Genomic DNA, 12,492 nt, shown 5'->3' with positions numbered 1-12,492 from the left:
CAGTCTCTGTACTCAGCTATAGGCATGTGTCTCAGAAAGATGCTTTTGTCCTGCTCAACAAACCTACATTGTTCTCTATGCTGCTCTCTCTCTCACACACAACTATACTCCCTCCTATACACCCTTCTGCTGCAGACGGGCATATTTCTTACTTGTCTCACTCGGCCGTTGTCTCTGTTTCTCCCTCACTCACACGCATCCTTGCAGACATACATCACACAAGATCAGGCAGAAAATGGGGTTCTTGTGAACGGAGGGGTATGACTCACTGCTCTCCCTGCACTTGTCTGTTAGCTGTCGGTACTCACAACAATGCACGACAGGCAAAGAGATTTACAGTCATAAGTGATGTTGTAGTATTGGATTCTGTGTTATAGTTTAGTGTGATATGTCAGATATTATATTAAAATGTATATTTGAATTATCAAACAAAAGCAAATCATACTAGATTAGATTAATGATGAAATATTGTGGAGGTGGACTTAAGTGAAGCTTCAGTAATTCTAAACACAGCACATCTCCTCATAAGTAGCAGAAGCTGATTTGATTTGTGCACGTTGACTGTTGTAGATATTCAACATGAGACCTTTAGGTCACTCTATGCATAGATCAGCATTTCACATGACATATTTCTTGCATTCCAGGCTAATCCGGCCGTCTGTGTGCCTCCTTGTGGTCCACCCCTTCACATTTCAAAACATAATTTAAAAATCAGCTAACCACATACACAAACAATGGCCTAGTGAATTTGCTATTGCGAATGAAATGTCAATGAATTTCAAGAATGCGATGAGTAGAGGAGGCATATGCTCTCTTTCATACATGTAGATTACAATAAAATGCATTGAGAATGAGGCTGATCAAAGATGTTCTAGCCTGTAGTGTCCAAATCTCCACAGGATCCTTTAACAAACACAGCTCGCATTGTTTGTCATGTTTGATGAAGGAAAAGATCAATTGATAGAGAATACAATTAGAGAAATACAATACACCAAAGGTGGGGTCATGTTCAATCCAGGATGGTGAGAAAAGGGAAATAATGTCGGTCACTCACACACATGTCTAACAGGAGGTAGGACAGTGTGTCCAGATGGCAGAACAAAGCCTGAGGTCAGTTTTAATGAGCAGAGCTAATTACCACATGACTGTCCTATCTCCCCACTCCCAGTGGACTGTTTGTCTTTAATAGGGTATACAACAGGAAGTAAGGGCAGGAAAAACCCACCGCTTACCCCTGCCACATACACACAAATAAGAGTCACTGTAAACAAAGCGTGTTATATGCAACCAGCACATTTTTATAGACACAGTAGACTAACAGTCGACTTCTTGTGCTATGTAGAGTGTACAGAGCAATAACCACACAGAACTTTTGAATGGGCCATTTTATAACGTTACACTTCTGGATTTCTTAATTAAATGAAATTAAACTATGGAAATTGTTCAGTTCTTTTCATTTGTCAAGTACTTAATTCACACAGGACTAAGTCAAAACCATGTGGTTATTTCATACAGACTTTATTTATGTATTGAATACCAGAAATTGCTTTCTATCATGCTATATATTGTTTTCAAGATTTGAAATGACTTGTATTGCCAGATTTTGGCCATATCGGCCAGCCCCACGTAAACGGTAGGCCTTAACCCAACAAATAATATGGTTAGTTTGTGCTATGCATAATGGCCTTGTCACCGACATTTTGTGAGCTCCACTGTAGGTTATAAGCGAGTTAACAAGACATGCTAACATTTGCAGGTAATGTTGGAGCTAAAAAAAACACTGGGAAGGGGATAAGTGAGCTTTCTTTTTAGCCCCTGGACATTCAGCTCAGTAAGAAAATGTAAACATTGGTATACTTATTACAAAATTATTTACAAAACTATGCAGCCGCAGATTTTTCTTTTTGTCTCACCTGGTAATCTTATTCTCATTATTTTGATGTCTACAAATGTTTGTCCATCAGTCAAATTCCTGCAGCAGACCTACAGCGCACTTGCAGACATGACACACTCACAGCACACACACACACACACACACACACACACACACACACACACACACACACACACACACACACACACACACACACACACACACACACACACACACACACACACACTCCTTGCTGCTTACTACTGTGTTTGTCTGTGCTCAGACAAGCAGGAAGGAAAAGCCATTAGTCACTGAGGTGCCATCAAGCACAGTTTAATTGTCTCATTAATCTCCCCTGTGCTGCTGAACTCTGCTCAGTTTTACCAGGCAGCCCTTAGGAGCAGAGCACCCTGCCACAAATAAGTATATAATCAATAATTTGTTGCAGCAAGTGGTCCTATATCTTCTGATGTGAGTGTGTCTGGTAGAAGTTGAGAAGTAGTGAGCTAGTTATACAGTAACATCAGTTGAGTTGCAGGTCGCCCGCAGAATATTAATGAACTTCCTGTGACTTGTTGAGGAAGTTGATGGATGTGCAAACACACCCAACAATAAGTCAAGTCCTCAGTCGACAGCACTGACATCAGACGGTGAATGCATTCCTGTTAGAATACAGCTTCATGAATTAGGAAAAAAAACACAGAAGCCTTAGAAATAACACCATTGCCAATTTCATATTTAAAATACTATAAATCTCTCCATAATCCTTTTAAAAAAGTGAGTAGATGGTGAGAAAATATAAAATAATATAAATGATAATCTCTTATGTGGATCTAGAATATTAATTTATTACTTGACGTACTCAAATGCTTTAATTAGATGCAATAAATCCACAGAAACCATTTAACTGCTACTTTTAGACCTCTTTAATAATTTTGCATGGACGTAATCTGGACCCAGACTCTTCTGGTACTGAAATAACTTAACTTACTACGCATGAAGACTATTTCAGGACGAGCTGTCATCCTCTTGTGACTAAGAATATTACAATCAAGTGTTGTTCCATGATGTTGCAATTGTAATGTGAGAGATGTAGAGGTAACACGGGTGTCGGCTGAGTGGTTTGGAGTTCAATTGAGTAATAGAATCTCTCTCCAAACTCCCCCCTCTCTCTGTAAGTGACATACTTTCACTCTGTCTTTTAAACATTTTTAGCCACTTGTCCTCTTCTGTCTGTCCTTTGGCTCCCCTACTTCTCTCACCCTCTCCTCTCTTTGGGACTGCAGTCGTTAATTTAAACATCACGGAACAACACTTGACCTGCTTTTAGCTGTCGGGGTAACGACTCCGTTTCCGCTGACGTCCGCATGGGAGGAGACAAGGAGGTGAAATAGGATGGGAAAGACAGAGAGATGGAAGAATTGAGAGGAAAGAAGGTGTGTAGGGGAGGGGAAGTAAAGGAAAAGTTTAGCTGTTTATTTTTATTTTTTGACCAAAATCACTCATAGCTATTAAGCTGTGCTGTTGCTCAGATTATTTAAATTTGACTAGTTTTTTCATTTTTAGTAACAATAAAGAATAAGGATGATTATTAAAAAATAAGGCTGGTGATAACTGGGTATCCAGATCCTGATGTATTTTAGTCTTGTGTCATAAAGCTACATTGTGTCCAAAAACACATTAGTGAGGCATAGTGTGGCACTGGGTGACATATTCCTTCATTACTATGAACATTGGTACAGTAGTTTATTTTGAGTCACTGCCATGATGTTGTAAATCCTCACTAGCCCACCAAATGTGTATTAATTCACCTTGAAAATATTCACTAACAAATGCACTACATTGCCCAGCTGTTTTAGGGGATTATTTAGTATGTTTGGTTCAGATGGGGTTGCAAAGGTAAATGTGCCTTTCCACTGCACTATTTAAATATCAAACCTCCTCCTAAATGAAGATTTCTCACTATGTAATGTTACCAGTTGGGCATTGGGTTTAACTTATTGTTTGATCACATTGTTCTTGGTTTAAACCAAACTTTTCTTATTATATAACTTTTCTCTTTTACTTTATTATTATGTGAAAACTTAAGACATGTTTTTTTTTTTTCAGGTATCAATAAATGTTTTGGCATCCATGGCAAGACTCAGTCATCATATTGGCACCAGTATCACATTTTTTTGATCGTAAAATAACGCTAGGGTTGGGAACAGACTTCTTTCATTTAGAATGTATGACAAATATACATTTTAATTTGTGTTCAGTTTTAGACAAACTAGACAACTCAATTCCACTTTGCTGAGAAATATCATAAATCTTGCTCAGGCCCCATTATACAAACACATTGAGCAAGCAGCTTGGCAGACCGGGGCATAGCATCCAGACTGCATTCTTACCAATCTGTGCTGTTTGCTCGGTGTTACAGAGCTCTGTGAAAAGTATGTTTATCCTCAGCTGTTAGGAAAGCTGGCTTCCCAACACGCTCGGATATAGAGACAACAATAGCAGGCCTGTTTCTTCCACAGCTTTAGCCGTGCTCACACAGTATGAATTAAGACGTCAGGCCACTTTTCTAATAGTCCGGTTTTCACTCCTGACCAGGTATTACACATTGTGAACTTAGCTGTTCGTTCATATAAGTAAAAACACAAAATGGTAGTCAAGTTGAATATTTCAGGTTACAGATAGTCACACATTATTTCAGATATATTGTTTTATGATAGAATTCAGATGAAGAGTTTGGAAACAGTTGAAAGTCATGCATATTCAAGAGTTTACTGCAATCTTTTTCATTAGTTATTTTAGTCAGCCAACACATGTGTAATGGATACTTATAGGAATGCACGATATGAACAGTCAATATTTGGCTATAGACTCTGACCTCATTGTCCCACACAAGGCCACAACAAACTGGGGACGTATTGGCTTATGACGTACTAGCAGTAGTGGTAGTTGCAACACAAGGCATAAGAAATGTCAGAGCATTTAAGACTTCAATGGGACTTATCAAGAAAAACTCAAACTCAAAGCATTTTTTAGTGCTTGTGCACATACATACGGTTATCTGGAGAGCCTAGGAACCCACACACTGGGAAATAAGACAAGTTAGTAATTTTTTTTGTGGGCTGCCTGGATCAGTAAATATGTGATTCAACAAGCCATTTGGCTACCCTTCCTTTGTCACTAGAATGCCCGTTAGAGTTAAGGCTGGGGCAATTTGTCGGCGTAATTTTCGTCATCGGTTACAAGAATTCTGCGATTTGCATAGCTATGTTGGCGGATCTTAAGAAGGGCTGTGCCAAGTAAAAGCATAATTTCCCAGCTCCCAAACTGCCCACTGCTGTTATGGTGACGTAGAGTTAAATCATTCATCATCTGACGTTGTAAAACAGCCATTTCATATTTTGTGTTTACTCAGTATTCAGTATTTTTTAATCAGGCATCTTGTTACATTTTGTTTGTGTGTTGTTTGTTTGTAAAAGTTTTTTATATTGATTTTGGATAAATAAATTGCATATTAACTGGGAAGTCTAATCGTTAAATTAGTCGAATTGACTTATCAAAAAGATAATGGTTAGGTTATGCATATAAAAAATGTTTGTAACATTCAGCCCGATTGAAAATACAGATTTTTCAAACTGTAAAAAGACGATTTAATCAAAGGCACAGTTAATAAAGGCACATTCGGCAAAGTGTATATGGATAAATTGTTGGGATTAGTGAACAGTAATATAGCACATTGTTTTGATAACCAGAGCAAAGAAATAACTGGACACACTTTACTTAATTCATTCATTGGAGTTTTATTGGAAAGGAAAAATACATTTCCAAAACTAGGATGTATATTGAGTAAAATGGAAATAATTCATGGAATATAGGATGGGGATTAATTGTTTTAAGCGTCCCAAACAATAATTCAGTTACAGCCAACTGTAAAATCACCTTTTTGTCTCATTTCTAGTCAGTCCTCACGCTTTCTGAGAGTGTTGTCTTAATTCAGTGCTACATCACTGTGTCTTCCATGCTTTTCCTTAGAACTTATCCCAGTGGGAGTGTAGGAGGAGATGTTCGTCTGTGCACAATTAGAGACAATGACAGCTGTTAGAACATGAGGAGTTACGTCAAAACTCTGCAAAAAGAAAAACTCATTACCTTAGAAACTGAAGAATCGGCTCAGTGTTTGGCTGCGACTTGTGGAATAAGTAGGAGTTGGACTGTGAGTTCCAGTACTTTCCAGTGTTATATCCTCCTCCTGGGGTTTGGATGGTTTCAGGATTTGGATGAAATAAAGTACACTGCCCACCATAGTGCCTTCCTGAATGTGATAAACAAGGTGAAATTCAAGTGCAATGGAGATGGGTAATATTCCCAGCAGGAGACTACAAATGAGACAGGAGGCCCAAAATATGATCAAGTGTTTCCTGGCAACCACAAGTTTCAGTGCCATTAAAGCACAATGCTGAGGAAAAAGCGTGACAAGCTTAAGGCATAATTCATGGGAAACATTTTGAAGAAAGAGGCATTTCCCCTGCAGCTAGAATGGGAGCTGGTTAGTGGGACATATCTGATGTGGACAATACAGTCCTCTTTAAAAAATGAAATCACTCAAACCGTCTTTGGTTCCCAGAATAAGTCTAATTTTGTAAGTTCCTGCAGTCCAGACTCTTCTGTGAAGTTGCTCTTTACTGGTTGGTTATTTATAGACAGCATGAGCAAAGGGCATGGGCTGCAGCACAAACAGACAACGGGCATTCATGGCAAAGTCAATATGGATAATGCAGTGTGCTTTAAAGGGCAAAATATCATCTCATCAGTCACAACACAATGAGATTAGCTGAGAGGTCAAGTAAATGTGACTTAACCCCTTACATCTAAAATATGATGATGTGCAGTGGTCTGATTGGAAGTTGGGATAGCAGAGAAGAAGACAGTGTACAATTAGATTAAACAGAATGAGATTGTGATTTTCAGACAATGTGACGTTTCTGTAACCTGTGACAGCAGAGAGCAATTTGACCTTTACGTAGTGAGGAACAGTTGACTCGGCATGTACAGTATGCTCTCTCACAGCAGGTAGTTATTTATCCATCTATATGTCCACATCTTCTGAACCAGCATACATTATTTATTTATTTCTACATTAATATATGCACAAAAACATGCACCTAGATATACACACATACAACCAAATAAAAACAGAAAAATACAGCAATAGACAAACCATACTGACACTGTGTATTTATACTTCTCAGTCGATTTGTGTGTTTATTTTTTACCCTGAAGAAGGCGGTATGTATGCGCTGAGATGTAAAAATAAAATGCTTGCATCAGTCATGACTGCACAGCTCTCACCTCTCACCGTCTTATTCTCAGTATTTTTTCGATCTTAGGGAGCAGCCCACATAGATGGAGATATTCATTGCGCAAATCAAGTCAGAAGTCATATTACAGAATAAGTGAACCAAAGGCTTTCCTTGGAAGAAGTAACAACTGTATCTGATGTGGTGTAATAATATTTGATATCTTTTTATCTTTAAACTCTTCTATGTCTGCAGTATCAAACACATACTGCCTATAGGCTTGTGTTATTGCTCTTTCCAAGCTGTAGACACTTTCACAACATTTACAGTGGATTACTTAAAAAGACCCAATTTCAAATCCTCCATAAAAACTTAGAGAAAAGATTGTTATATGTCCACCCACATTGTGTCTGTGGAGAGCATCTGGCACATTAGTTATTTTAGCAGGCTATTGTAAACAGGTTCACACATGACTGTGAGTTGGTTTTCCTTCAGGCAACATTACACAACACTGTGTTTGCTTTTCAGACAGTAAATGTAATTTGATAAAGACATTTTATTGCAATTCTTCTGGTTTCTACTGGAATTTATTCATTTTAATAAATCGTTTTTATGTTACTTGTCCATTTCTGTTTCCCAACCAGTAGCATTTATCTTCCATTACCAGTTTCTCTGCTTGCATATGTGCAGATCCCCAGTTAATCTTAATCATATTCTGTTGCCAGATATGAGAGGGTTATGAAAGATACATAGAGAAGTTAAATGGCAAAAATATGTAGCAAAAGCATGTAAATGGTTGTTTGGTCCAGGGTCCTCCATGAGGTTGAAGTGAAAGTTTGGTAACAATATACCTCTTACTTCTTCAACTTGACTTCATCTCTGCTGAATATTCTTACAGCATGAGAGCAGGAAGCACTCAGGAAGAGAGAGCTTGTGAAATGTTACAACACACAGGACGTACTTTAATATGATTCGGCTAAGTTGTACTGTGGCGGATTGTGATAACACCTCGAGCCTTGTTTGATTTTGAGCCTGTAGCGGGCACAGAGGGGGGAAATGTGTCAGTTGTGTGTTGTGTAACACTAGTCATGTTGGCTGTGAAGCAATGGGGCAATTGACTCTTGGATATATACTGATACACACACACACACACGCACACACACACACACACACACACACACACACACACACACACACACACACACACACACACACAGTCACACAGAGGAAATTCAATCACTTAAATGTGACCGTGTCACATTAACAAGGACACTCCGCTTCCTCTCCGTCCCTCCCCCATTCATCTCTTGTCTTCCCTTCCTTCCCCCTCCTCCCCTTGTCCCTTCCATCACTAGTCAGCTGCCCTTCATGTTGTTCTCTGGGAAATGAACAGAAAATGATCATATGAGACACGGGTCAACATGAGTTCAGTATGGTTTGTCTTTCTGTATGTGCATGCTCCCCTCGAGAGTTCTATGTATGCTTGTGTATATGTGTGTGTGCTCACACGTGTGTTTGTGTGTCTGTCCGTACCTGTCGTCGCTGTTCATATTTGCCCCGCTCGTTGCCTTAGTAACCACAGTTTCTGGCTCTAAAACAGTTTCTCTAGAACAAAAACATGATAGATTGATGACGTTAACTTCTGTGTCAAGTCGGACGCACCTTTGCCACATGAGAGGATGTAGAGAGTGCAGTGCATAGTTCTGTGTTTGTCTGGGTGCTTGTTATCAACAGAAAGATTTACAGTTTTAGCATCCAGATGCACAAATTAAATGTATGTTTTGCTAACAAACTGCAGGAGAAAGGCACATAAGAGTGTTTGTGTACAGATGCGGAAAGGGATACAACGGCAGTCTGTTTCCTGTCTTTAACCACCGTGTCTGTTCTGCTCGGACTGCCACATGTCAGACAATTACACTCACACACACAAGTTGTGCTTTAGTTCTGCCTGTTTTGACCAACAGATTATCCTCCTTCCAGTCTTGATTTATAGTCATTCCATCACAAACACACCGAGATGAAGGCAGGCAACTTTTATTAAAAAAAAAAAAAAGAAAAACTCTTGGGTTTAAGAAGAGGTCAATCAGAGTTAGTAGTTGTCAACAAATAGAAAAAAGTACCGAAATACATTTATCTTTCTCCCTAAGCCACATCTTCGCACAGAGACACATTCACCTTTTTACATGTATAGTACATGTGTGCTCATACACTGTCAGAACACTGAATTATATTGACACAAACAATTCATTGTGTCAGTAATTTCATCTTTTTTCTATCTTTTTTTAGCGTGTTTTCTGTGTGTATTTGTTGTGTCTGGTCCATTCATTTACAAATGTACTTTTTAATTAACTTATTACCCCCTCACCCCCTCTTAAATTAAATTAATTAAGATAGAATTTATGTGATAAAAATGAATTGTGAAAGTGTATTGGTGTTAAATTTAACCATTTTTTAACACTCAAAAATGTATAAAAATTCTCCCAAGTTCATCCAAAAATACTTCATGAGAAGACCAAGATCTAGAGGAACACCATAGAAAAATTCATGCTGGGATTTGGTATCAGAACCTTTTTGACATTTGGATATTTCTGCCAAAATTGCGTTTTTGGCGTTTGGGTGGCGTTTAGTGACCCCAGTATGCGGACACCATCTTTAAAATAGGCAAAAATAACACATTTATGAATAAATAACACTGCATGGTTTTTGCCCATAGAGTCCATTTTCATCAGGTATCTTGAGGTACCCATTGAGAATGGCCATGCCATGCCATTCACTCTAGCTTTAAAACCGGTGACAGCCTTTAAAAGACAGATTAGCAGTCGGGCCCACTGGCTGGCTGTGGGATTTATAAGAGGTTAAATGTAAATGTTTATGCAATGTTAAAATAAATCAATGAATAAATAAAGATATATTTTATATGATGTTTTTGCCTGCTTTTGACAAAAAACTAACATAGAAACCAGATACTGCTTTACTACAACTATTACTTTCACATTATTCTCACAGTACTTCCAGTGGATCAAGTTAATCTGTTTCAATTTTTTCACCAAGAGTTCAATTTAGGTAAACTCTGACACATCTTGACAGTACTGACCTTTGGGCGAACAGAGAACTGGAGAGCCCAAAATAAAGAAAGATGTTGCATCATCTACTTTTATTTAACCTTCTCTGTCAGAGCATGAACTGCCTTACAGAACAGGAATGATTTGACAGCGGAAAGACCGGAGTCAAGGGCACAATAGTGGTCACTATGTCACCAAGCTTATTATTTTATAAGAAACACACAGATGAATGTTGCTGTGTGTGTCTATTGGGAACGGGCCATAGCAACTTGAACATTAGCCGTAAGTGATGCAAAACTCTTCCAGGAACTGTTTAATGTCATCGCATCATTCTAATATAATCATGCCTGCTTAGCTTTACATTTTTCTTTAGCATCATCGCTGTCTGTAAACCGCTCAGCACCAGCCTGTGGATATTACCCAGATGGCCACATATAAAAACATGTAGCCTGGACTCGTGCCCAAGCTGTGAAACAGTATTTATGATAGGAAGGTACTTTAAAAACCTTAGCTTCCTCCAGGCTATGATCGTAGACTTCTTCCTTTTCTCATTTACTAAAACAATATTTGTATAGCTTCTTAGTTTGAAAACGCACTTTGAATGTTGATGATGTAAAAGGAGCGTTTGGCTGAACACTTGTCACTGTGTTACAGATGTTTGAGTAAAATATGAATAGGTTTGACTATGACCTCACCGTTTCATCCTGTGCTACTTTGACTATTCAAAACACACACGGATATTTGAATGAGGAATAAGTGTTTTTTTTGGGTGTGTGAGAGATAAATTACAGAAGCCCTGAGAGAAAAGATAAAGAAAGTCTGATCTAAATAGTTTGCTTACCTGTGTTTATGACATAACAACAGGTGAAAAAAGTTTTGCCTGGGGAAGTGTTGTTGACTGAGTGCCTCACTACTCTGTGTTCTAGATAGGACTAAAATCATCCATGTTTTCTTGCAGGTTAGTTTTCATTTAATTTTAAGTTTTACATTACATTTCAACATTACTGTCACATCTTTGTTTTAGCAAGAAAATGATTCGAATCAGTGCTAATCTGCCGTTAGGGAAATAATAAATACTTTTATTCCTCTTATGGCTAAAATGTGTACCAAAACAACAAAAAATCTGTTTTCACAGACAAAACACTCGCAGTGACGTTATCAAACATGCAATATCGTTGATGAAAAATACAAAAGTTATTCTCTCACTCTATCAAACACAGACACTGCCCGCTACGGTGGAGGTGTACAGTCCGTCTCTGTCCTTCTAGTCTCAGTTCTCAGTCCTGATATTTGTGTTACTATATTACATAAAGTTGGCGGTTTGCGTGTCGGGTTTGGGTGGTAGATTAACGCACATTTTTACATGTTGTCTGATGGGGATTGCCTCTCATAACAGGCCGGTTGGATGTGACTGAACCATGCATCACTAATGAGCACAGCCATGAGGACTCAAAGTAGCAAAGCTGCATTCTTAATCATTCAACCTGTTTTTTTAATCAGTTTCTAAATGTGGTTTGTCCAATTGTTTGTTTTTTCTTTCTCCTTTTTTCCAACGTTGTGGTCAGAAAACCTTTTTCTTCATGCCAGGTTATCATTGTATGTTTGCCCTGTATTGACTTTCCTAGTTAGATAAAGGTTACATTTGAAAAATAGATTTCCTGCAAACTGAGGCTCATTTGGGGGAAGTAAGGGGTTGTCAAACAGCGCAGTGTTAGCACATGAGGCCTGGGGAGGAAGTAAGCAACATAATGACCAAATAAGAAACCCACGATTCCCATTCACAATAACCGGTGGGAGGAAAGAGGCAATAAGGCACGTGTGTGTGTGTGTGCCGACAGAGAGTCTGCAGCTCTGGGTTCACTAGGTTAGCGTGTAAGAGCCAGACAAGAAGGGATTCAGTGCAACGACCTTGTGTGTGTGTGTGTGTGTGTGTGTGTGTGTGTGTGTGTGTGTGTGTGTGTGTGTGTGTGTGTGTGTGTGTGTGTGTGTGTGTGTGTGTGTGTGTGTGTGTGTGTGTGTGTGTGTGTGTGTGCTCAGTAAGCTGATCCATTGAAATGGGGATAAGCAACTGGTGACCTGTTATATTACTCATTAACCAACAGAGTCTCCACAAACAGCTCTGGACAAACACGACATCAACCCAAAAAATATACCACAAAAGCATTGGCATCACATGTAGTTATCCAATACATCAATCCAGGTTTATAGTAATAACTTAATTTATTTTAAGTTTAATATCACAAGCAAGTAGACATTATCT

The sequence above is a fragment of the Anoplopoma fimbria genome, chromosome 14, assembly GCF_027596085.1.
Source record: "Anoplopoma fimbria isolate UVic2021 breed Golden Eagle Sablefish chromosome 14, Afim_UVic_2022, whole genome shotgun sequence".
In the NCBI taxonomy this organism is placed as follows: Eukaryota; Metazoa; Chordata; class Actinopteri; order Perciformes; family Anoplopomatidae; genus Anoplopoma; species Anoplopoma fimbria.
This window is presented reverse-complemented; position numbering follows the sequence as displayed.